Source organism: Mesoplodon densirostris, chromosome 5 (genome assembly GCF_025265405.1).
Source record: "Mesoplodon densirostris isolate mMesDen1 chromosome 5, mMesDen1 primary haplotype, whole genome shotgun sequence".
Taxonomy (NCBI): Eukaryota; Metazoa; Chordata; class Mammalia; order Artiodactyla; family Ziphiidae; genus Mesoplodon; species Mesoplodon densirostris.
In genome coordinates this window covers 150,598,680-150,621,768 of record NC_082665.1, presented here as the reverse complement: position 1 = coordinate 150,621,768, position 23,089 = coordinate 150,598,680, and the positions used below count along the sequence as shown (strand labels likewise).

The 23,089-nt window shown below is 40.3% G+C and overlaps 1 protein-coding gene across 1 annotated transcript in view; it reads left to right on the top strand.

The window, feature by feature from the left end:
• The first annotated feature begins 1,144 nt into the window (after positions 1-1,144).
• The window catches only part of PPP2R3A (protein phosphatase 2 regulatory subunit B''alpha), a 220,019-nt gene continuing 198,074 nt past the window's right edge, over positions 1,145-23,089 (top strand). Inside the window, exon 1 of the mRNA XM_060099647.1 lies at positions 1,145-1,229. The gene's annotated coding sequence lies outside the window, so the exon portion shown is untranslated. The remainder of the gene's footprint in view (positions 1,230-23,089) is intronic.

Sequence of the window (23,089 nt, the reverse complement as noted above, 5' to 3'; positions counted from 1 at the left end):
TATATATATATATATACACATACATATACATATATATATGTATATGTGTGTATATATATATATATATAATATTTTTCTTTCCTTGAACTATAATACACACACAGCACCTACTATATGGCTGGTGCTGTGCTAGGTGCTAGTGACACAGTGAGGACAGCTAGGTGTCCAGGACCTATCCTTACAGGCCACCTAATCCCTGGCTATTTTTAAGTCTTCACATACCCACCTACCTCCCACCCCTAGGTGCTCCTTACTCATGCTGTTCAATCTCCTGATTGACTTATTTTTTAAGTTGTTTACATGTTTATGTATTTTTTGATTTATCTTTTTAATTAAGAATTTCACTTTTTCACATTTTTCATATGTGCTCTTAGCACATGATTGTGGGCAGGTGGCCTATGAGTTCCTGTGTCAGTTACAAGGAAGGCAATTTTGGGAGGACCTTCCCAAGCTGAGTCCCCCCAGCTTGCGATGAGATTTATGTTTTAAACCAGACCATTTCACATGGTGTTAAATCTCAGGAGTGGTTATAAGGGTGTTATGTCTCAGGATAATCTATAAGTTGTACATTGGTTTTATACGGCTTTCTATATTTGTGTTATATTTAACAATAACTGTTAAAAATAAATATCTCTTCTTTCAAAATTCACACAACTTGTTCACTATATCATAATGACATGTGGCGCAGGTGCTGGCCACAGGTTGGATCGGAGTGACAGGGAGTGTCTGGTCAGCGGTGAGGGCTACCTGTCCACCGCCTCTGGCCTCAATGGAACCATCCAGTCGGCTACAGGAGGGCAAAACAACTAATGAAGATAACAACAGCGATAACAGTGATAATAAATCAGAGTGCAACTCTCATCAGCCAAATCGTAGTAAGCACTACGAATCGCATCTCCGCAGGCCCGCCATACAGGGGACTGCACGGACAGCGGCCCTGGCGGCTCTTGCGGCGCCCCTAAGTGCCCCCTTTCACTCTCTGGCCGGCAGAGTGGGCGGGGCCCTCTGGGAGGGGCGGAGCCTGGCGGGAGGGCGGGGCGCCGAGCCCGCAGCAGAGGGTGGGGCTGAGGGATGGGAGGGGGTGGACGGGCGGCTGGGCGGGGCGCGCTTGGGCCTCAGCTCCTCACGCGCGGCTTTCCCAGCCCACATCCCGCGCCGCCGGGAGCCCTGGCGGCCAACGCTGTGCGCGAGCGGAGGCAGCAGCCAGAGGAGGAGCCGCGGGCGCTGAGGTAAGCGTGGGGCCGCCAGCCGCGCGGCCCGGGGCCCTCGCGTCCCGCGTTCGGCCCGCGGGTTGTGGCGAGGGCGGGGGGCGGTGCGCGGAGGCCCGGGCGGGCGGGGCCGGGGCCTGAGGGCGGGGACCGGCCTGGCCCCAGGGGCCAGCGGGGTCGGCAGGGCAGCGCGGCGCTGCCCCTGCTGGCTGAGCCGCGCAAGTCGGGGTTCGAGGCGGTGCGGGCGCCGCCGCACGCCCGGCTCGGTCCCGGGCCTTGTCAGCCCGGGAGGTGTGGAAACTGCCTGCCCCGGGGGCGCCCACGGAGGAGGGAAGGCGGGGGACGGCCTGGTCCCTCCCACTTTCGGGGGGTTGGGGGGCCAGTTCGCCCGTACAACCCTCGGGAACTTGTTAATAGGAAAGCTTGGCAGAGAAACAAATGCCAACGTTTTGGAAGAACTGAGAGTCACGTCGTTAGGCGCTGAGCCTTTATTTTCCTTCCCCGCCCCCTGACCAACCTCGGCCCGACTTGGCCAAAGAAGGATGTGTCACCAGCTCGCGGCCTCGGGCGGGATCCCGGGGCCGGCTGGGAAAGGGAGTACCTGAAACAAAGGTAAACAGGGGTCGGGCTGACCCCGGCCTTGCCCCGCGCCCGCCGCTGGGCCGCCCCAGTGAGTCTCGCTCCCGCGCCGACCCCGGCCGCCGCCTCGGAGGGGCTTTCTCCTGGGGGACCTCTCGATGGAAACCAGCTGGCCGGCCTTGGAGTTGATGTTGCATCTGAACTCTGCTATGCTCACATTATTCCCAATCCTCTGACTCTGGTAAAGCTTAAGGAAACTGTATCCAGTTTTAGTGGTCAGCAAATGTAAGGGAGGATCAATTGCTCTTTGTAAATTATAAGGTATTTTCTTATTAGGAAGTGGTCTGGAAACACGAAATAAAAAATTTTAACACGTAAGCAAAAAAAGAGTGATTAGTATGCCTTCCAAAATCTGAGGAAGTCTTCCTCCTCAAATCTTTTATGTACAAAACATCGCCCAAACCTTCCGTGCCGAGCATTTTTCTTTGTTCTTCGTTAGTCTCGGGCCTCAGTTTCTCATAGAGAGAGCACCCAGTCTGAGACCCTAAGAATAGCCATACTAGAGCAGAGCGTGTGTTTCCAGCTCAGTAGGCAGCAGGCTTGTGTTATAGTAGAACACCGTTTTCTTTCTTGGTCATACTATTTTAAATTACCTCAATTTCCTTTCTTCCAGGAGTATCCATGACTTTTAGTGAGAGCCTTTTAAAAAATCTATAGACTAATTTATACATACAGTTTATTCACACTTATTGCACCCTGTCCTCTCTGGCAGAAGAACTTACAGCATGAGATACTTGTGGGAAAACTTGAATCTTTTCTAACTCTGGGAGCTCAGAAATTGAGAACAGAGGAAAGAAGTTTTTTTTAAAAAATGGAAAGCTTTGGAGAAGTCTTTACCAGGAGCAACCTGGCTGTTGAGTTCAAAAAATAGCTTTATCTACGAATAATCTGAACTTTAAGCAGTTAAAGATTTATTTGTATTCATAAATATTTGCATATTTTAAAATGCAGCTAACATTTTGGAGATTGAAAGGGATATACGACTTTTTCTTAGTCTGACTTAATTTGGCCTTGATGTTTAGCTGAAACCACTGCCCTAAGAGAATGAAAGGTTTGTTTCAGCAAGAAGGGAATAAAGGAGATGAGTAATATTGGGGTATGGGCTACTTGAGGGGGGGTACCTGTTCAAACCATAACTTTGCTTTTAAATGCTTCAGAGGCTTCGTATTACTTCTGGCAAACAGTCTACACTGATATGGTCCATGCCACCCTTCAACATACAGCTTAAAGCTTTACTTCCTCTCTGAAGTTTTTCTTGACATCCTCCTCACCCCACCTCCCCCCCAAAAAAACCCCACTGCCTGGAATAGAATTGATCACCCTTTTGAGTATGACCGTCCTCTAAATTAGAGGTACCATTGACATTTTGGACCAGATCATTCTTCTCGTGGAGGCTGTCCTGTGCACTGTAGGATGTTGAGCAGCATTCCTGACCTCTGGTTAATAGTTACCAGTAGTCCGCCTGCATACACATACAGTTGTGACAGTCAAACAGTCACACAACCCACACCACCCACACTCAAAAATGCCTCTAGACATTGCCAGATGTCCCCTGGGAGGGCCAAAATCACCCCCAGTTGAGAACCACTGTTCTAAAGGGACTGCTGTCTTAACACTAATGACACTGCATTGTCCTCATTTGCTTCTGTGTCATTTTTTCTACCCTGCTGGGTTTGAAGGTAAGAGCAGTCATTCATTTAACAAACATCTGAGAGAGAGCCTACCTTGCCAGCCAGACCTTAATTTAGGTCTGGGAATACAGTGGTAAAAGCCACGGATGTGGTCTCTGCACTCCTGGACCTTAGAGTCTAAAGAGAGTGACAGACACATACATGTATAATTATACAGTTCCTCGGTACAATTGTGATAGATTCTGGAAGAAGTACAGGGTGCTCTGAGTACATAAAAAAGGGGTACTGACCTAGTTTGGAAACTAGGGAAGGTTTCTTTGGGAAGTAACCTATAAGGGGAGGTAGACTGAAGAATAAATAGAAGTTACAAGGTAAAGCTTAGGGGGACTATATTCCAGGCAGAAGGAGCAGGACCTTTTCTGGGAATTCAGAGGCCAGTATGGCTGGAGGATGGAGAGTGATAGGGGCCGGATGATGCAAAATGAAGCTGGGAAAGTAGGTGAAGGCACGGTGAGCAGCAGTTCTCAGTCCAGCCTGTTTATCAGAATCACTAGAGGAACTTAAAACAATACTAGTGCCTGGGCCATGCTCCAGGCCCATTAGATAAGAATGTCTGCAGTGGGTCTTATTTCCTCCCCCAGCTGCCACTTTCCTCATACCCTCCAGCAGGATAACCACTGTTAGTAGTTTTATGTATCATTCTAGACATTTTCTGTGGCATTCAAGCAAATGCATATTCTTTCCTCCTGTTGTTTACACAAATGGTAGCATACGGTACACACTGTTCTGTTCCTTGTTTTTTTCTCTTAACAATGTCCTGGAAATCTTTCCATTCCAATATATAGTTTTCTTATCCTTTTGAATGACTGTATAGTATTCCATTGTATAGATACACCACAGATTATTTAATGGATCCTCTACTGAGGGACATTTAAACTGTGTTCCTCTGTTGAGGGACATTTAAATTGTTTCCAGTAATTTACTATAGCAAATCATACTATGCATATGCTAGTTCACATGTGTGTGAATATATTTGTAGGATAAACTCCTAGAAGTGGAATTGTTGGGTCAGATATATACACACACACATTTGTAAATATTTGTGGTTGTAAAAGATTACCCTGGTCATATTGGAGCAAATGGCTTGGAAGGAAATGAGTGGATGTTGGAGAAAACTGATTCTAACTAAGATTACAGTGTGTTATAAAGTGAATTGTGTCCCCCTAAAATTGCTTTTTGAAGCCCTAATCCCTAATGTGACTATATTTGAAAATAGTCTTTAGGAGGTAATTAAAGTTAAATGAGGTCGTAAGGGTTGGGGCCCTAATCCAATAAAATTGGTGGCCTTATAAGAAGAGGAGGAAGGGAAGGCCATGTGCACACAGTGAGAATGTAGCCATTTACAAGCCAGGAAGAGAGTCCTTACCAGAAACCAACCTTGTTGGACCTTGATCTGGGACTTCTTTCCTCCAGAACTGTAAGAATGTTAATTTCTGTTGTTTAAGCCACCCAGTCTATGGTATTTCATTATGGCTACCTGAGCTGGCTAATACAGTCAGCCTTTACTATCTGCTTGGGATTGGTTCCAGGACCCCCCTGGATACCAAAATCCACGGATGCTCAAGTCCCTTATATAAGATGGCGTGGTACAGTCAGCCGTCCATATCTGCAGGTTTACATCCATGGATACAAAGGGAAAACTACACTGTGGAAAGGTAGAGAAAAACTGATAGCTGGGACCAAGTTGGTAGCAGAGGAGATGGAGAGAAGTAAATGGATGCAGGGGATATATTTAGGAGGCATAATTGATAGGATTTGTTGATTGATACGGTACAAGCAGTGAGAGGGAGAAATACGTGTAGAGGATAAAGCCCAGGGTTCTCACTTACCCAGCCAGGTGAACGGCGTTACCTGAGCTAGAGAACGTTGGAAGGATAAATGGTTGAGGTGGTTTGAATTACAGTTCACTTTGGGACTGGTGAGAAGTGGAGATGTCACATAAGCATTTGATCATTCAAATCCAGAGCCCAGAAGGGTGTGATGGACTGGGGATATAAATACTTAGGTGTCAATTGAAGGATGTAGATGGAATTGCCCCACGCAGAGGTTGTACACCCACAGCCCAGAGCTGAATCTGGTTTACAGATGTGTGTTGTTTTTCACATACAGTGGTTTTTGTTGTTGTTGTTTAATTTTGAGTTAGTTGCCAGTAATTTAAAATGTGAACATTTCCCGTGAAAATCCAGATTTTGGAGCTTTTCTTTAAAAGTGAGAAGATGTAGCACTACGGAGCTGGCTTTCCCATATGAGAGCAGTTGATTGGAGCTCTGTCACAGCTGATCCCAGCTGCTTTCTAGTCCACCAAAGAGCCTACCACTCCCTAAAACTTAGTCCTGGCCTGCTTTGTTTATTTTCTCCTCTGACTGTATGGACATATGAGTGTGTGATGCCTGCTGTAGGGAGAGTAGAGAATAGTGATTCTCATCTTGGCTACACATTGGAAACATTGAATGGTTAAAAAATACTGATGCTGGGGCCCGCCTCAATTTCTCTTTCTGTTGGCTTGCTCTGAATTGCAGCCTGGGATTTTTAAAAGGTCCTCAGGTGATTCCACTGAGCAGTGGAAATTGAGAACCATCGATAGGGATTAAGAAGAGAAGAGGGCTCAGGCCCAGCATTCCAAAGTTGGGTCAAGGAGGGTAACCTCAGGAGAGGGATGAGAAGTGGCCAGAGGTACAGTGGAATGACACCTTGCTTGCCCTTAAGGTATGCAAACTTAACCGAATATATTTGAAGGTGTTTCTAATTAGATGAAAGAAAGCGTTCTATTTTGCAGGTATACTTACTGTTGTTTTTTTTTTTTTTGCATGCATACATATATGCTGTTCATTACTGTGTAGAGTTATGCATACAAAAATCAGTTAGGCTTTACTTAATAGGCCATTTAAAGAATTTTCGAGAGTAATTTAAACTATATTCGATTTTTGTCTTAGAAGCTCACTTTCAAATTTAATCCAGTTTAAGAAGTGCCATGAAAGGGAAGGGAAGAGAGTATTTTAAAAAGAGGAGTCATCAAGTAAAGATGTAGACCTAAAATGATGTACTGAATTTAGCAAATGGAGTCTTTGACCTTAGCAACAACCGTTTTAGATTGAAAAAGGCAGAAGCCAGATTGAAGTGGATAGAAAGTAAGGAAATGGAAACGGTGAATGTTGGAAAAATCTTTTGAGATGTTTAACCAAAAGGGGAGTGATGAGGCAGGGGGAGGTGTCTTACATGTCTCTATGGTAGGTGCTTAGTCTGTGTTGGTTACCCAGACGCTTCTCCTGACTTTTCAGGGAGGTATCTCAGTCGTGCCTGATTACCCGTCTACCCCCTTTCAGAGGGGTCTTGCTTATATTTGTTTTGGAGACTTTGTGCTTTTCACTGAGGAGATATTTTACCAGGACCCTTGAGACTCAGATGTTGGTGATTAGGCCCTTAGTCTCTTTCTTATCTGGAAAGCCATAGAACTCCTAAGGACCAGCAGGGCTCCAGTGACCCTGACATCATCCTTCCAGTGAACTGATGAACAAAGACCAGATTGTTGGCATGTTGAAAATGGAATACTTGGCTATGTCAGGGAATATGTATCTAGCTGTCATTCCTAGGGATAGTTTATGCGGCTGTGTTTTTTTCTAATTAACTTGATATTGCAGTTTGGTTTTCCAGTTGCGTGTATGTAACATTTCTCATACTTTGAAATCTTTACCATTGATGGTGATTAAAGGGTATGGATATAAGTTGGAGAAGTAGGCCCTCATTGAGCTCAGAGAGAAGGAGAAGAAGAGAACACCAAACAAACTTTGGTTTCCAAAAGGTTGTATGAATGCTGTTACCTTGAAGACTTTGGATTAGAATGACTCTCTGGAGTGGGTTGTAATGCAGATGTTCACTACCAATCTGTCATTTATCCATTTCTGCCTCACTGGCAACCTTAATCTGGCACAGGAGAGTTTAAAGGTCAGTTTTACACTTCCTGTTTCTAAGAGTTGTGATCTACCAGCAGAACAGAAACCACAGGGGCTGGAAAATGCCAAGGATTATTAGTGAAGAATGGTATTTATTAGTTGAAGGAATAAACCCCATTGCTGTACTATTTTTGCAAACAGGAGTATCATCTTGTAAGGGATTGTCTTTCACAGCTGTCATTGGTTCATCAGGTGCATGATGGTTAACTTCTGAATGAAGGATGACTTTGTGACATGAATCGCAGACTTTGGTTTAAGGTTTATACTGGGAGTTTATGATAAGAAAATATTTTGTTTAGAAACTTGTATGTGCTTAGGCAATTGTAGGAATTCTTTTATCACAAATATAGGTAGGTACTATGCCTGATGGTGATAGATGGAGGGAAAAGTTCACTGCCAAGGTTGTCCAGAGCGCCTTTGGTTTGTAAAGGAGACCACAGTGGTTGCATGGTAATAGGATTTAGAGTCAGTTCGTGGTTGCATGACCTTGATCTGTCAAGTGTGAGCTGTGTGACTTGTTTTTATTGAGTTAAAATTCACATAACATAAAATTAACCATTTTAATCATTTTAAAGTGTACAATCAGTGAATCTCAATACATTCACAGTGTTGTGCAACCATAACCATTATCTAATTCCAGAACATTCTTTATCACCCCAGAAGGAGGCCGTGTACCCATTAAGCAGTTACTCCCCATCCCTTTCGCCCCCTATTTCCTGGAAACCACCAGTTTGCTTTCTTTCTCTATGGAGTTGTTTATTTTGGACGTTTCATATAAATGGAATCACACAAAATGTGACTTCCTGTATCTGGCTTCTTTCATTTAGCATGATGTTTACAAGGTTCATTCATGTTGTAGCATGTGTTCCTTTCTTTGAATAATATTCATTCCTGTCTTTGACTGAACAATAATTCCACTGAAAGGATATACCACCTTTTGTTTATCCGTTTATCAGTTGATGGACATTTCAGTTGTTTACACCTTCTGGCTACTATAGATAGTGTTGCCAAGAGCTTTCGTGTGCAAGTTTTTACTTGAATACCTGTTTCAATTCTTTTGTATATATACCTAGGAGTGGAATTGCTGGATCATATGGTGATTCTATGTTTAACTTTCTGAGGAACCACCAAACTGTTTTCCACAGCAACTGCACCATTTTACATTTCCACTATCAGTATTTGAAAGTTATAGTTTCTCCACGTCCTTGTTTTTTTCTGGGTTTGTTTTGGTTTTGGTTTTGGTTATGGCCAATCTCATGGATGTGAAGTGATATCTCACTATGATTTTGATTTGCATTTCTCTAATGACTAATGATGTTGTGCATCTTTTAATGTGTTTGTTGGCCATTTGTATATCTTCTTTGGAGAGATGTCTATTCAAGTTCTTTGCCTGTTTTTTAATTGGGCTGTTTGTCTTTTTTGTTGTTGAGTAGTTAAGAGTTCTTTATATATTCTGATTACTAGACCCTTGTCAGATACCACCAAGAGTCTGATCGTTCAGCAACCACCAAGAGTCTTCCATTCTAGTGCATAGTGAGTCATGACATAACTAGAGGGCTGGGATCCAGCCAGTCACAGAGTCCCAGGTACAAAAGGTATTTGGATACGTTGTACCCATTCAGAATTAAAGGTATATTTTCTTGTAGAGCATGCATTTGTCAAATTCTGTTGCTATTCCTCTCAAACTTATTTATTTTTTAAATAAATTTATTTATTTATTATTATTATTATTTGGCTGTGTTGGGTCTTTGTTGCTGCATGCGGGCTTTCTCTAGTTGCGGCTAGAGGGAGCTACTCTTCGTTGTGGTGCACGGGCTTCTCATTGTGGTGGCTTCTCTTGTTGCGGAACACGGGCTCTAGGCGCACGGGCTTCTCATTTTGGTGGCTTCTCTTGTTGCGGAGCATGGGCTCTAGGCACGCAGGCTTCAGTAGTTGTGGCACATGGACTCAGTAGTTGTGGCTCTCGGGCTCTAGAGCGCAGGCTCAGTAGTTGTGGCACACGGGCTTAGTGTCTCTGCGGCACGTGGGATCTTCCCGGACCATTGCTTGGATTCTTAACCACCACACCACCAGGGAAGTCCCTCTTCTCAAATTTAGGGATAGCTGTTCTAGGTGTGTGAGCCATAGTTTTCAAAATTAAAGAGTTTTCAGGCTTTGAAGGAGAATAAAGGCAGTTCTTTTTATTGAACCAAGAATTCTCACATTTCAATGTATCAGCCTTTAAACTTCTAGAACTAAGACTATTTCCTGATTCAGTGGTTAGTGATCTCATTCACCTCAATCAACAAATATTTACTGAGTTACCACTATGTGCTTGGCACTTTGCTATATACTAGAGATACAGTGCCTTATGATACAAGCCCAAACTCTCTCTTGACCCTGCATCCTCCTCCAAATCTGTTCCTCTCTGTTGTCTAACTCACTCAGTCCAGTTCCTTTCCACCAGTCTCTCTTGAGTCAGGCCTTTACCCTCCACATTGCTAACTCCAGTGAGTAAGTTTTCAGTCTTTTTCTTACTTGACCTTTCAACAGCATTTTGCACAGTTGATTATTCCTTTCTCTGAAATGCTTTCTTCACTTAGCTTCCAGAGTACTACATTCTCTGGATTTCCTCCTACCTTACTGGTGATTCTTTCTCAGTCTTTTTGTTTTCATCATCTTCCTGACCTCTGAAAATCGGAGAGCTGTTTATTCCTCAAACCTCTATTCTTCCTTATCAACCCTATTTCCTTGTCATTTCACCCAGTCTCATGACCTTAAATATACACCAGTCCTACCACCAAGGACTACCAGTTTTTTCTCCAAGTTAGACCTCTTCTCTGAATCTCATACTCTGATATCAAAGTGCCTACTTGACCTCTCCAATTGGATATCTAACAGACATCTCAAAACTGAACTCCTCCTCTTCCCCTCTAAAACCCACTCTTCCCACAGCCTGTCCCATCTCGGTAAATGGCCGCTCCATTCTTCCAGGAACCCAGGCCAAAAACCTCGGCAACATCTTTGACTCTCTTCTTTCTCTTTCACGCCACATTCAGTCTCTCAGCAAACCCTCTTGGCTCTACATTCAGAATGTACCTAGAATTGGTCACATCCCAGTGTCTCTACTGCTTCTACCTTGTCCAAACCCATTGTATCTCACCTGGATTACTGTCATAGCCTCTTTTTCCCTGCTTCTGTCCTTGCTCTCCTAGCAGCTAGAGGGACCCTGTTCAAAGTAAGTTCTCTGATCAGAGGCTTTACACTTACCTACAAGGCCCTACATAATCTAAACCCCCTTTTACTTCCCTGACCTCATCTCCAGCTACTCTCCCCTGTGCTTACTTTGTCCCACTCACAAATGGTTCTTGTTCTTCTTTCAACAGAGCAGCTACATCCCTGCCTCAGGACCTTTGCTTTCCCCTAATATCTACAAAGCTCCTTCTCTCAGGTCTTTGTTAAAGTTCATTTTCCCCAGCACTCCCTTCCCTTTCAAACTCTTCTTCCCAGATCTCTCAATAATCTGGGTGTTCCTCCCATCCCCCCAAGACTGAGCACTGAGGCTCTTTCTCTCCCGTGCCCCCATATGTTTATTCATCTTTAAGCTTTCTTTTGAACTGAGTCCCTCCAGTTTTGTTCTGTTTTGTTATAAGCAGTTTGAAAACTGCTTGTCTGTGAGGTTAGAAATAAAAAGCAGAGATTAGTGCCTGTGAATGGGTATGTCATTAAGGACTTAGAAATCATAGCAAAGGCACCCTGAGCCCTTCCATTTCGTGATCACAGGCATAGTCCCTGTTTCCCAGCCTTGAGGAGGGAGCCCTGGAATGCTCCTGCTATGAGTACTGATGAATACAGCACTCCTACCAGTGCCAAGCCCCAAGCACTGTGGCTCAGGTGTCAGCATTTTGTCTTCCCTCAGCATGGTATGTCTTAGCAATCTTGGCATTCTCCTGGTACTCTAGTTGGTACCTCTTTCCCATGGCAGGCCCTGCTCAGTGAGTGGAGGATCACTCAGTGTTGGCAGCAGTATTGGAATCCATGTATTAAAGGCAGTTAAGGGTTCCACATAATGAAGAGAATGTGTTGATTCTACTGTGAAATGCCTCAGACTCTAAAGAAAAGGGCAACAGATCATGTCCAATGACGGTCTCTCTGGATAGCAGGTTAAGAGGCTTCATCTGGGTCATTGTTTCTCAGCTTGTCTGTAAAACTGCAAGCGTTCATGAGGGCCTTCTGGCGGGATCATGTTATTAAAGGCTGGAATGGTGTCTGTTTTGATTCATTATTTTAAAAGACAATGCATTATTTCTAATGAATTTTTAACCAAACAAGTATTATATAAATATGTTCTCCTTGCCTCTACTCTTTTCCTAGATGAGCTAATTTCCTAGATGACAAATAAGTAGATAAATAAATAATGTAATTTCAGATAGTGGTAATAGTGCTATGAAGAAAATTAAGTAGGGCTATTCCCCTGGTGATGAACACTTGGGTTGTTTGCAGTTTTTCCGCTTTTAAACATTACTGCAATGAACATCCTTGTACTTACGCAAATGTGTGAATGTTTATATTGTATAAACAACTGAAAGATGGAATTACTGGGTCATATAGTCATATAATCAAAATTTTAATAGATAATGCCAAATTGGTCCCCAAGGTATCTATACTAATATTATGTAACTATATAATATGTAATATAATTAAAAGCAGTAATGTGTTTATGTTTTTTAATAAATAAAATATTTTTATTACTTTTAGTTACACTAGGAATATAGAATACATTCTCTTTGTTAAAAGTAAAAAATTAACGGAGGACAAAAATCCTCATGACTTCACCAACTTGCAAATTTTTGCCTCTCTCAAAAGTTTTTTAAACTCCTCTCTCGTTTTAATTTTTATTTCCATGTGGTTGAGCATCTTTACTAGTTTTTGACCATTTGTATTTCTTTTTTTCTTTTCTATTTAGATTGCATAGCAAAGACTGCTGGTTACCTCCTGTGATCCATTCTTCCTTCATCTTTAGTAATAGGAACCCCAGTTTTTAGCCAGGTCCATTGCTGCCCGTCCAGAAGACTATATTCTTTGGCTTCCTTGGAGCTAAGCGTAACTAGGTAACTTTTAGCTAACAATACATAAGCAGAAGGGTTTGATATGACTTTCTGAAGGCTCCTTCAAGAGAGGAGGCACTCCTTCATCCCTTCACACATTCTGTATATTGGAACACAGATGTAATGACTGGAGCTCTAACAGCCATCCTAGACTATGAGGACCATGGTGGTAGCTCAGTGAGCCGGAAAGTCTGGGTCTCTGAGCATTTGGTCAAACTGCTGCACCAGCCCTCAACTTCTTTTGCATAAGAGAAATTTAACTTCTGTTTTGTTTAAGCACTCTTATTTTTGTTTTTTCCTGTTATATGCAGCATAGCAAATACTTTTTATTTATTTATAGGAGTTCTTTGGCTTTTAGATACTCATTATTTATGAAAATGGTGCATTTTCCTCCAATCTGTTGTAGTCCTCTCCCTTTGTTAGTAATGGTTTTTAATTTTGATGTCAGATATACCTGTCTTTGCTTTCATGGTTTTTGACTTTACTTTTTTTTTTTTTAACTAACTTTTTTTTTAACTAACTTTTTAATGGATGTCTTTCCTGCCTTAAGATATAAACATAGTATCTTACATTTTCTTATACTTTTATATAAAATTTAAATCTTTAATTCATCTGGAATTTATTTTTGTGAATAGTGTAAGGGAGGACTCTTGTTCAGTTGGCTATCCATTTGAATAATAATTTTTCTAATAAGTGGCATGTCAAATTATCAGTTAATAGATTCTCATATATGTATAGGTTGGTTTTAGGACTCTAGTTCCATTGATCTATGCTTCTGTGCCATTAACACACTTTTAATTACTATAGCTTGATAATAAATAGTGATTTTTGGTAGGCAAGGTCTTCTTTCTTTGTTCTTTTTAAAAATATTAAACATCTACAGCACAATATTTATAAAACTTATGTAAGATATAAAGCATAGCAGTACAATGAACACTTGTTACCCACAGCTCAGTTTAAGGAAAAAATATTGCTACTACTTTGTCTTTGTTCCCCCCCCACCAAGGTTCTCTTGGCTCTTCTTTCACATTTCCACTTCCATGTGAAATTTTAGAATTAGCTTATAAATTGATCTTAGAATCAATTCATATAATTGAAGGCAATAATAGTTTCTGTATCAGTAATTGCTTTTTGGAAATTAATAAACCAATTATTTAAGTGTTTTTCCCATTTAAAAAGCAACTTGGGGGCTCCCCTAGTGGCGCAGTGGTTGAGAGCCCGCCTGCCGATGCAGGGGACACAGGTTCTTGTCCCGGTCTGGGAAGACCTCACATGCCACAGAGCGGCTAGGCCCGTGAGCCATGGCCGCTGAACCTGTGCATCCGGAGCCTGTGCTCTGCAACGGGAGAGGCCACAACAGTGAGAGGCCCGCGTACCGCAAAAAAAGAAAAAAAAAGCAACTTGGGTTGTTTCCATGTCTTAGCCATTATAAAGTTTCAGTGAACATGGGAGTGCAGGTACCTTTTCAAGTTAGTGTTTTCATTTCTTTCAGATACATACCCAGAAGTGGAATTGCTGGATCATATGGTAGTTCTATTTTTAATCTTTTGAGGAACCTCCATATTGTTTTCCATAGGGGCTGCACCAATTTACTTTACCTTGCACAAGGGTTCCCCTTTCTCCACATCCTGGCCAATGCTTATTACTTGTCGTCTTCCTGATAATAGCCATTCTAACAGGTGTGAAGTGATAACTCATTGTGGTTTTGATTTATATTCCTCTGATGATGAGACATGTTGAGCACCTTTTATTCCTAGGTATTTTATTCTTTTTAATGCAAGTGTAAATGCTATTGTTTTCTTAATTTCTCACTCTGATGGCTCATTATTAGCATATAGAAGTGCAGCTGATTTTTGTATATTGATTTTGTATGCTGCAAGTTTACTGAATTTGTTTATTAGTCCTGACAGTTTTTTAGTAGAGTTTTTAGAGTTTTCTATATGTGATACCGTGTCGTTTGTAAATATAGTTTTATTTCTTCCTTTCTTTTTTTTTTTTTTTTTTCGGTACACGGGCCTCTCACTGTTGTAGCCTCTCCCATTGCGGAGCACAGGCTCTGGACACGCAGGCTCAGGGGCCATGGCTCATGGGCCTAGCCGCTCCACGGCATGTAGGATCTTCCCGGACCGGGGCACGAACCCGTGTCCCCTGCATCGGCAGGTGGACTCTCAACCACTGCGCCACCAGGGAAGCCCTATTTCTTCCTTTCTGATTTGGATTCCTTTACTTCTTTTTCTTCCTAATTACTCTGGCTAGGACTTGAAATACTATGTTGAATAAATGTGGTAAGAGTGGGTCTCCTTGTCTTGTTCCTGATATTAGAGGAAACGCTTTCAGCTTTTCACTGTTGAATCTCATGCTAACTGTGAGCTTGCCATATATGGCCTCTCATGTTGAGGTATATTTCCTCTATTCCCAGTTTCTTCAGAGTTTTTATCATGAATGGATTGTGATTTTTGGCAAATGCTTTTTCTGCATTTATTGAGATGATCATATGATTTTTATCCTTCATTTTGTTAATGCGGTGTGTCATGTTGATTGATTTGTGGGTGTTGAACCATCCTTGCATCCCTGGAATAGATTCCACTTGACCATGGTATATGATTCTTTTACTGTATTGTTGATTTCAATTTGCTAATTTTTTTTTTTTTTTTCTTTTTGCGGTATGTGGGCCTCTCACTGTTGTGGCCTCTCCCGTTGCGGAGCACAGGCTCCGGATGCGCAGGCCCAGCGGCCATGGCTCACGGGCCCAGCCGCTCCGCGGCATATGGGATCCTCCCAGACCGGGGCACGAACCCGTATCCCCTGCATCGGCAGGCAGACTCTTAACCACTGCGCCACCAGGGAGGCCCTCAATTTGCTAATATTTTGTTAAGGATTTTCATCTCATCTTTGTTCATCAAAGATATTGACATGTAATTTTCTTTTCTTATAGTGTTGTCTGGTTGAATTAAGGGTAATGCTGGCCTCATAAAATGAGTTTGACCCACGTACCTATTGTCCCCTAATCTATGACAAAGGAGGCAAGAATATACAATGGAGAAAAGACAGTCTCTTTAACAGTTGGTGCTGGGAAAACTGGACAGCTACATATAAAATAATGAAATTAGAACACTCCCTATCACTATACACAAAAATAAACTCAAAATGGATTAAAGACCTAAATATAAGGCCAGACACTATAAAACTCTTAGAGGAAAACATAGGCAGAACACTCTTTGACATAAATCACAGCAAGATCTTTTTTGATCCACCTCCTAGAGTAATGAAAATAAAAATAAAATTAAACAAGTGAGATCTAAATAAACTTAAAAGCTTTTGTACAGCAAAGGAAACCATAAACAAAACAAAAAGACAACCCTCAGAATGGGAGAAAATATTTGCAAACAATGCAACTGACAAGGGATTAATCTCCAAAACATACAAACAGCTCATGCAGCTCAATATCAAAAAAAGGAAATAACCCAATCAAAAAATGGGTGGAAGATCTAAATAGACATTTCTCCAAAGACATACAGATGGCCTAAAAGCACATGAAATGATACTCAGCATCACTAATTATTAGAGAAATGCAAATCAAAACTACAATGAGGTATCACCTCACACCAGTCAGAATGGCCATCATCAAAAAAATCTACAAACAATAAATGCTGGAGAGGGTGTGGAGAAAAGAACCCTCCTACACTGTTGGTGGGAATGTAAATTGGTACAGCCACTCTGGAGAACAGTATGGAGGTTGTTTATAAAACTAAAATTAGAACTACCATATGACCTAGCAATCCAACTACTGGGCGTATACCCGGAGAAAACCATAATTCGAAAAGATACATGCACCCCACCCCAGTGTTCATTGCAGCACTGTTTACAATAGCCAGGTCATGGAAGCAACCTAAATTCCCATCAACAGAGGAATGGGTAAAGAAGATGTGGTACATATATACAATGGAATATTACTCAGCCATAAAAAAGAACAAAATAATGCCATTTGCAGCAACATGGATGGACCTAGAGTTGTCATAATGAGTGAAGCAAGTCAGACAGAGAAAGACAAATATCATATGATACCACTTGTATGTGGACTCTAAAAAAAAGGTACAAATGAACTTATTTACAAAACAGAAGTAGTGTCACAGATGTAGAAAACAAACTTATGGTTACCAGGGAGTGGAGGTGGGGAGGGATAAATTGGGAGATTGGAATTGACATATACACACTACCATATATAAAATAGATAAGTAATAACGACCTACTCTATAGCACAGGGAACTCTACTCAGTAATCTGTAATGGTCTATATGGGAAAAGAATCTAAAAAAGAGTGGATATATGTATATTTATAATAATTCACTTTGCTGTACACCTGAAACTAAGACAACTTAGTTTCAGTAAATTGTAAATCAACTATATTGTAAATCAACTATATTCCAGTAAAAATTGTTTTTAATAATAAAATAAAATGAGTTTGGAAGTATTCCCTCCTCTTCTACTGTTTGGAAGAGTTTAAGAAGGACCATTATATTGTTTTTAAGTGTTCTTAGTTTTAAGTATAGTTTAATTTGTACTCATAATGGACTGTTGGTTAAAGATGGAACATGTGTGAAACACATGTCAAGATATCATAGACTAATGAGGAGCATGAAAAATGATAGTTCTGCAAAACTATTTCAAGATGCTCTTTATGAAATACGTAATTTGCATTCATCTGATCAAAATTTTTATGAAATATCAAGATGTTTCTAATACTTAAAAAACTACATGATTAAAGGAAGCTGGGTGAAGGGTATAAGGGAATTCTCTGTATTCTCTTTGCAGTTCTTCTGGAAATCTATAATTAACTCAAAATAAAAAGGTTTTTTAATCATTTTAAATATAAAAACATTAGCCAGGCATGCCTTAGTTTAAAGTCATGTGTATTCATACATGCATATAATTGGCATTTGCTATTTCCTATTCTTAAAGCTACTCTAGAGAAAATAATTTCAGGTTGGTTAACCAAATACAAATAGCAAGGTAAAGATACTGTATTGAATATCATGAAACATAGGAGGGGTCTAATCAAATTCAGATGATTTCATTTCTAAAATGAATTGTCAATTGAGAGACTCCATGTGGTATGAAATAAGGAAGAGGTTTGCTCTAAAAAGAATTCATTTTCAACTTACTATACAACTAGTGTTATAGATAGCTGGATGTTTATTTTATTATCATTGATCATACTCTGTTTAGGTACTTCAGATTCTCAAAAGGAAAGATTTAAATACTTGAAAATATGAAAAAGAAAAAATATACAGGGTTATTCTGTCCAACTGTTTTTTTGTTTATTGGTGATAAATATCTGAAGTGTATGTTTGCTGAGAATGTCTCTCAAAGAGCAGCATGAAACCATTTCTTCTACCTTGATTAAACTAAACCTCCAGGGCTTCCCTGATGGTGCAGTGGTTAAGAATCTGCCTGCCAATGCAGGGGACATGGGTTTGAGCCCTGGTCCGGGAAGATCCCACATGCCATGGAGCAACTAAGCCCGGGCACCACAACTACTGAGCCTGCGCTCTAGAGCCCATGAACCACAACTACTGAAGCCCGCACGCCTAGAGCCCGTGCTCCGCAACAAGAGGAGCCACCACAATGAGAAGCCCGCGCACCGCAACATAGAGTAGCCCCCGCTCGCCACAACTAGAGAAAGCCCGCACTCAGCAACAAAGACCCAACTCAGCCAAAAATAAATAAATATATTTAACAAACAAACAAACAAAAAAGAAACTAAACCTTCAAATTATCAAAATAAGAGTTGATTTTTATAAGCTCAAAATGGAAGAATTCCAAGTATCAGATTTTTAACGTTTGTTTGTTTTGGATGCTATAATGTGGATTAAATTTCAGCCTACATTTCAATATACATTTGGTGCCAAGTCCATTTTTTAAATTTAATTTTTATTTTATATTAGAATACAGTTGATTTACAATGTTCTTTTAGTTTCAGGTGTACAGCAAAGTGATTCTGTTATACATATACATATATCCATTCTTTTTTAGATTCTTTTCCCATATAGGTTATTACAAAATATTGAGTAGAGCTCTCTGTGCTATACAGTAGGTCCTTGGTGATTATCTATTTTATATATAGTAGTGTGTATATGTTAATCCCAAACTCCTAGTTTATCCCTCCCTGCACCTTTCCCCTTTGGTAACCATAAGTTTGTTTTCGAAGTCTGTGAGTCTGTTTCTGTTTTGTAAATAAATTCATTTGTATGTTTTTTTAGATTCCACATATAAGTGATATCATAGGATATTTGTCTTTCTCTGTCTGACTTACTTTACTTAGTATGATAATATCTAGGTCCATCCATGTTGCTGCAAATGGCATTTCATTCTTTTTTATGGCGGAGTAATATTCCATTGTATATATGTACCACATCTTCTTTATCCATTCCTCTGTTGATGGACATTTAGGTTGCATCCATGTCTTGACTATTATAAATAGTGCTGCAGTGAACACTGGGGTGCGTGTACCTTTTCGAACTGTGGTTTTCTCAGGATATTGGTTGTAAATCCATCTTTTAATTTTTTGACAATTTTATTTGACAATGTGATTTTCTTTACATGATAAAACAGTTCATCTACTGTGAATAGAAGTCAAAATTTGTCCTTAAATATTATCAGTATAATTAAAGACTTTGCCACATGAGCTTTATAATAAAGCTTTAATAATATGCTGAACTAAGATGAAATATTTTTACTTAAAACTCCTTTATCTTGTGTCATAAGAAATTTTTTAAAATAATTTTTTAAATTCCTAAGGAGGTTCACAGTATTATTTTTAAAAAAACATCCATTATTCAAGAAAGGTTAGGAAACACTGATCTGCATTGTAGGCCTGATCACTGAAATTGTACTGATCGATGTCAGATTGGGCCTGGATCCAGAATGGCCAGCCTGGAAAAGATGTACCATCCTCAGAATGTAGGGACAGGATGTGTCATGGGATGAGGCCCTTTAACTGAAGAGTACAACATTGCCACTCACTTTCAGAAGGGTAATGATTTCCCCCTTTCAATATATGTTGTTGCTTTGGTCTTAAAAGTAGGCAGATGGACACATGTATTGCTCAACTGCCCCATTATAATCAAAGATTAGAATGTCCAAAAGACTCTAGGCTGCTAAAAAAAAAAAAAAAACACATTACGTATCCATTACATATGGTGAAGTTTTTTTGGTTACAGATTAAATGAAGAAAGACCAGGAGAGGGAAGGCAGTAGAGTATTATGAAAGCAAGAGCTGAAAGAAAAATGGAGAGAGAATATCAATGAAGGTGTATGTTTTCATGTCATAGAAAATGATTGGTTGTAAGGATAAATATCCACTTAAAGATATATTTGTAAAAAGTTTATTTATAGGAAAAATACACAGGGAGCACATCAGTTCACTGCAATTTTAGAAACTGAACATGCTCCTCTCTCTCTTTCTCTATGTGTTATATGTGTTCTGTTTTCTTAACACCAGCTTCTCCTGCCACGTTGCTCATTGTGGGATGCCCCAAAACAGTGGTCTCAGCCATCAATTCTGTAGGACTTTAAGACCCATAGCTCTCAGCTAATTGACAGTATTCCAGTGCTTCAATTCCAAGTTCTCAGGAGAGAAGACATGATTGGCCTACCTTGAGTCAATGTCTCAACTAAACTTGACCAGGGATTGGAAGGCAGTTGTGACTCAATAAAGTTGTCCTGCCTGGCCTGTGAACAAGGCAGGTCCCTAAGAAGTAGGGATATCTCTTGTTCAGTACATAGGAGAGAAGACTTGTTTAAGAAGGAATGGATTGGTGCCCTGAGCTCTGAAAAAAAAGAGGAAATTATAAAATATGTACACCCCCACAAAGAAAAAGACAGAGTGTAATAGTCTCCTAAATGTGATCTTCCTAGGAAGATTAGGTCAGTTTACATAAATCGCAACAATATCTTTTTGGATCCATCTCCTGGATTAATGGGAATAAAAACGAAATGAACAAACAAAAAAACAAATGGGACCTAATTAAACTTAAAAGCTTTTGCATAACAAAGGAAACCATAAACAAAACAAAAAGACAACCTACAGAATGGGAGGAAATATTTGCAAACTATGCAACTGACAAGGGATTAATCTCCAAAATATACAAACAGCTTGTACAGCTCAATATCAAAAAAACAAACAACCCAGTCAAAAAATGGACAGAAGATCTAAATAGACGTTTCTCCAAAGAAGACATCCAGATGGCCAAAAGGCACATGAAAAGATGCTCAACATCGCTAATTATTAGAGAAATGCAAATCAAAACTGCGAGGTATCACCTCACACCAGTCAGAATGGCCATCATCAAAAAGTCTACAAATAATAAATGCTGGAGAGGGTGTGGAGAGAAAGGAACCCTCCTGCACTGTTGGTGGGAATGTAAATTGGTGCAGCCACTATGGAGAATAGTATGGAGGGTGTTTAAAAAACTAAAAATAGAGCTAGCGTATGATCCGACAATCACACTCCTGGGCATGTGTCCAGAGAAAACTATAATTCGAAAAGATACACGTGCCCCAGTGTTCATTGCAGCACTATTTACAATAGCCAAGACATGGAAGCAACCTAAATGTCCTTCAGCAGAGGAATGGGTAAAGAAGATGTACATGTATACAATGGAATATTACTCAGCCATAAAAAAGAATGAAATAATGCTATTTGCAGCAACATGGATGGATCTAGAGATTATCCTAAGTGAAGTAAGCCAGACAGAGAAAGACAAGTATCCTATGATAGCACTTATACCTGGAATCTAAGAAAAATGATACAAACGAATATATATATATAACTGAATCACTTTGCTGTACACCTAAAACTAACGCAACATTGTAAATCAACTATACTTAAATTTTAAAAATTTTTTAAAAGAAAGAAAATAAATAAAAACAAATGATACAAATGAACTTATATACAAAACAGAAATAGACCCACAGACATAGAAAAACTTACTGTTACCAAAGGGGAAAGGTGGGGGGAGGGATAAATTAGGAGTTTGGAATTAACATATACACACTACTATATATAAAATAGATAACCAAGAAGCACCTACTGTATAGCACAGAGAACTGTACTCAGCATTTTGTAATAACCTATAAGGGAAAAGAATCTGAAAAAGAATATACATATATATATATATGTATGTATAACTGAATCACTTGAAACTAATACAACACTGTAAATCACCTACACTTCAATTAAGAAAATCAGGTCAGTTTACAAAGTGAACCACCCACTGTCCATTCTATAACCTTAGGCAACTTTGTTGCCCCAATAATCTTAACAGCTGATTCCCAACCAACAGGAATGAGGGCCCTAGAAGATGAGATAAAGTAAATGATTAAAACTTTAGGAATTTAACCAAAATTTTTCCTAAGACCTGTACTGTAATGTCTATCAAGGTATAGATAGATACCTTGGTCTGCAGTCTGTTTCCCAGCTACAGTCATGATAAAAGTCTGTTTAGGCAGATGACAAATCAGACTGGGGAGCTCCATTAAGTTCCACCCAGCTCACCTAGCTTGGTAACCACCAACATTCAAATGGCCTAGTCCTCCCACTCCAAAGTTGTGGGGTTGGGTTTGTCTTGAGCCATTCATGTGTAGCACAGGTGAGTAGTAGCAAGGGCATTCATAAGGAGGAGCACCACTAGGGGTAGATGTACTGAGTGACAGTACTACCAGCAGAAGCTCTTAATGGTCCCCATTTATCAGTGTGGATGTGTCACTTTTCTTAAAGGACTAAGACCTGGTTGACAGAATGTTCTCAGATGCTTTGGTAACCAAATGCCTATACAGGAATACATTCTCTAGGGATTTGGACATGTGTCAGCTAAGTTTGGAGATCAGGGTAGTACAGAGCCCCCTTACTGGTGAACCAGAGATATACTGATGAGTAGACTTTTATAAAAGAACTTTCCTAGCCATAGTACACAAACAATCAATCCTCCTTTGGTAGGCAGTCTTTCTCAGTGTGTATTGGAAGGGAGTCCTGCAGTTGTAGTGGATCGTCTTCTGTATGTTGGCTCTCAGTGCTAGGGCATTTGTGATAGGGGCCAGGGATGCTGGTCTTAGGTACAAGACATGTGCTAAACCTTCTCATTAAGTAAAATGAAAGTTAGGCTAAGCAGTTATCAGAAATGTCCAAGAGGGCCTCTTCATCCTAGATGGTGTCAGTCAGTCCGTCCTGAAACTAGTTTTAAAAGGTGACTTTTTTCCTAGTCTAGTCTCGTCTAAAGAATCAGAAATGGTAGTATATTAGCAAATTGCTTCCTTCCCTTTTCCCTTTCCTTCCTCATTAAGTTCTTCCTTTATACCAGGCACTGTACTGGTGTTGGGATGCAGTGATGAACAAGCAAACAAGATCCTTACCTTTGTGGAGCCTACATTCTATTGCAGGGAAAATACAGTAAATGTGTAAACAAATAAAACAATTACAGGTACTGATAAGTGCTGATACAGACAGTAAACTGGGTA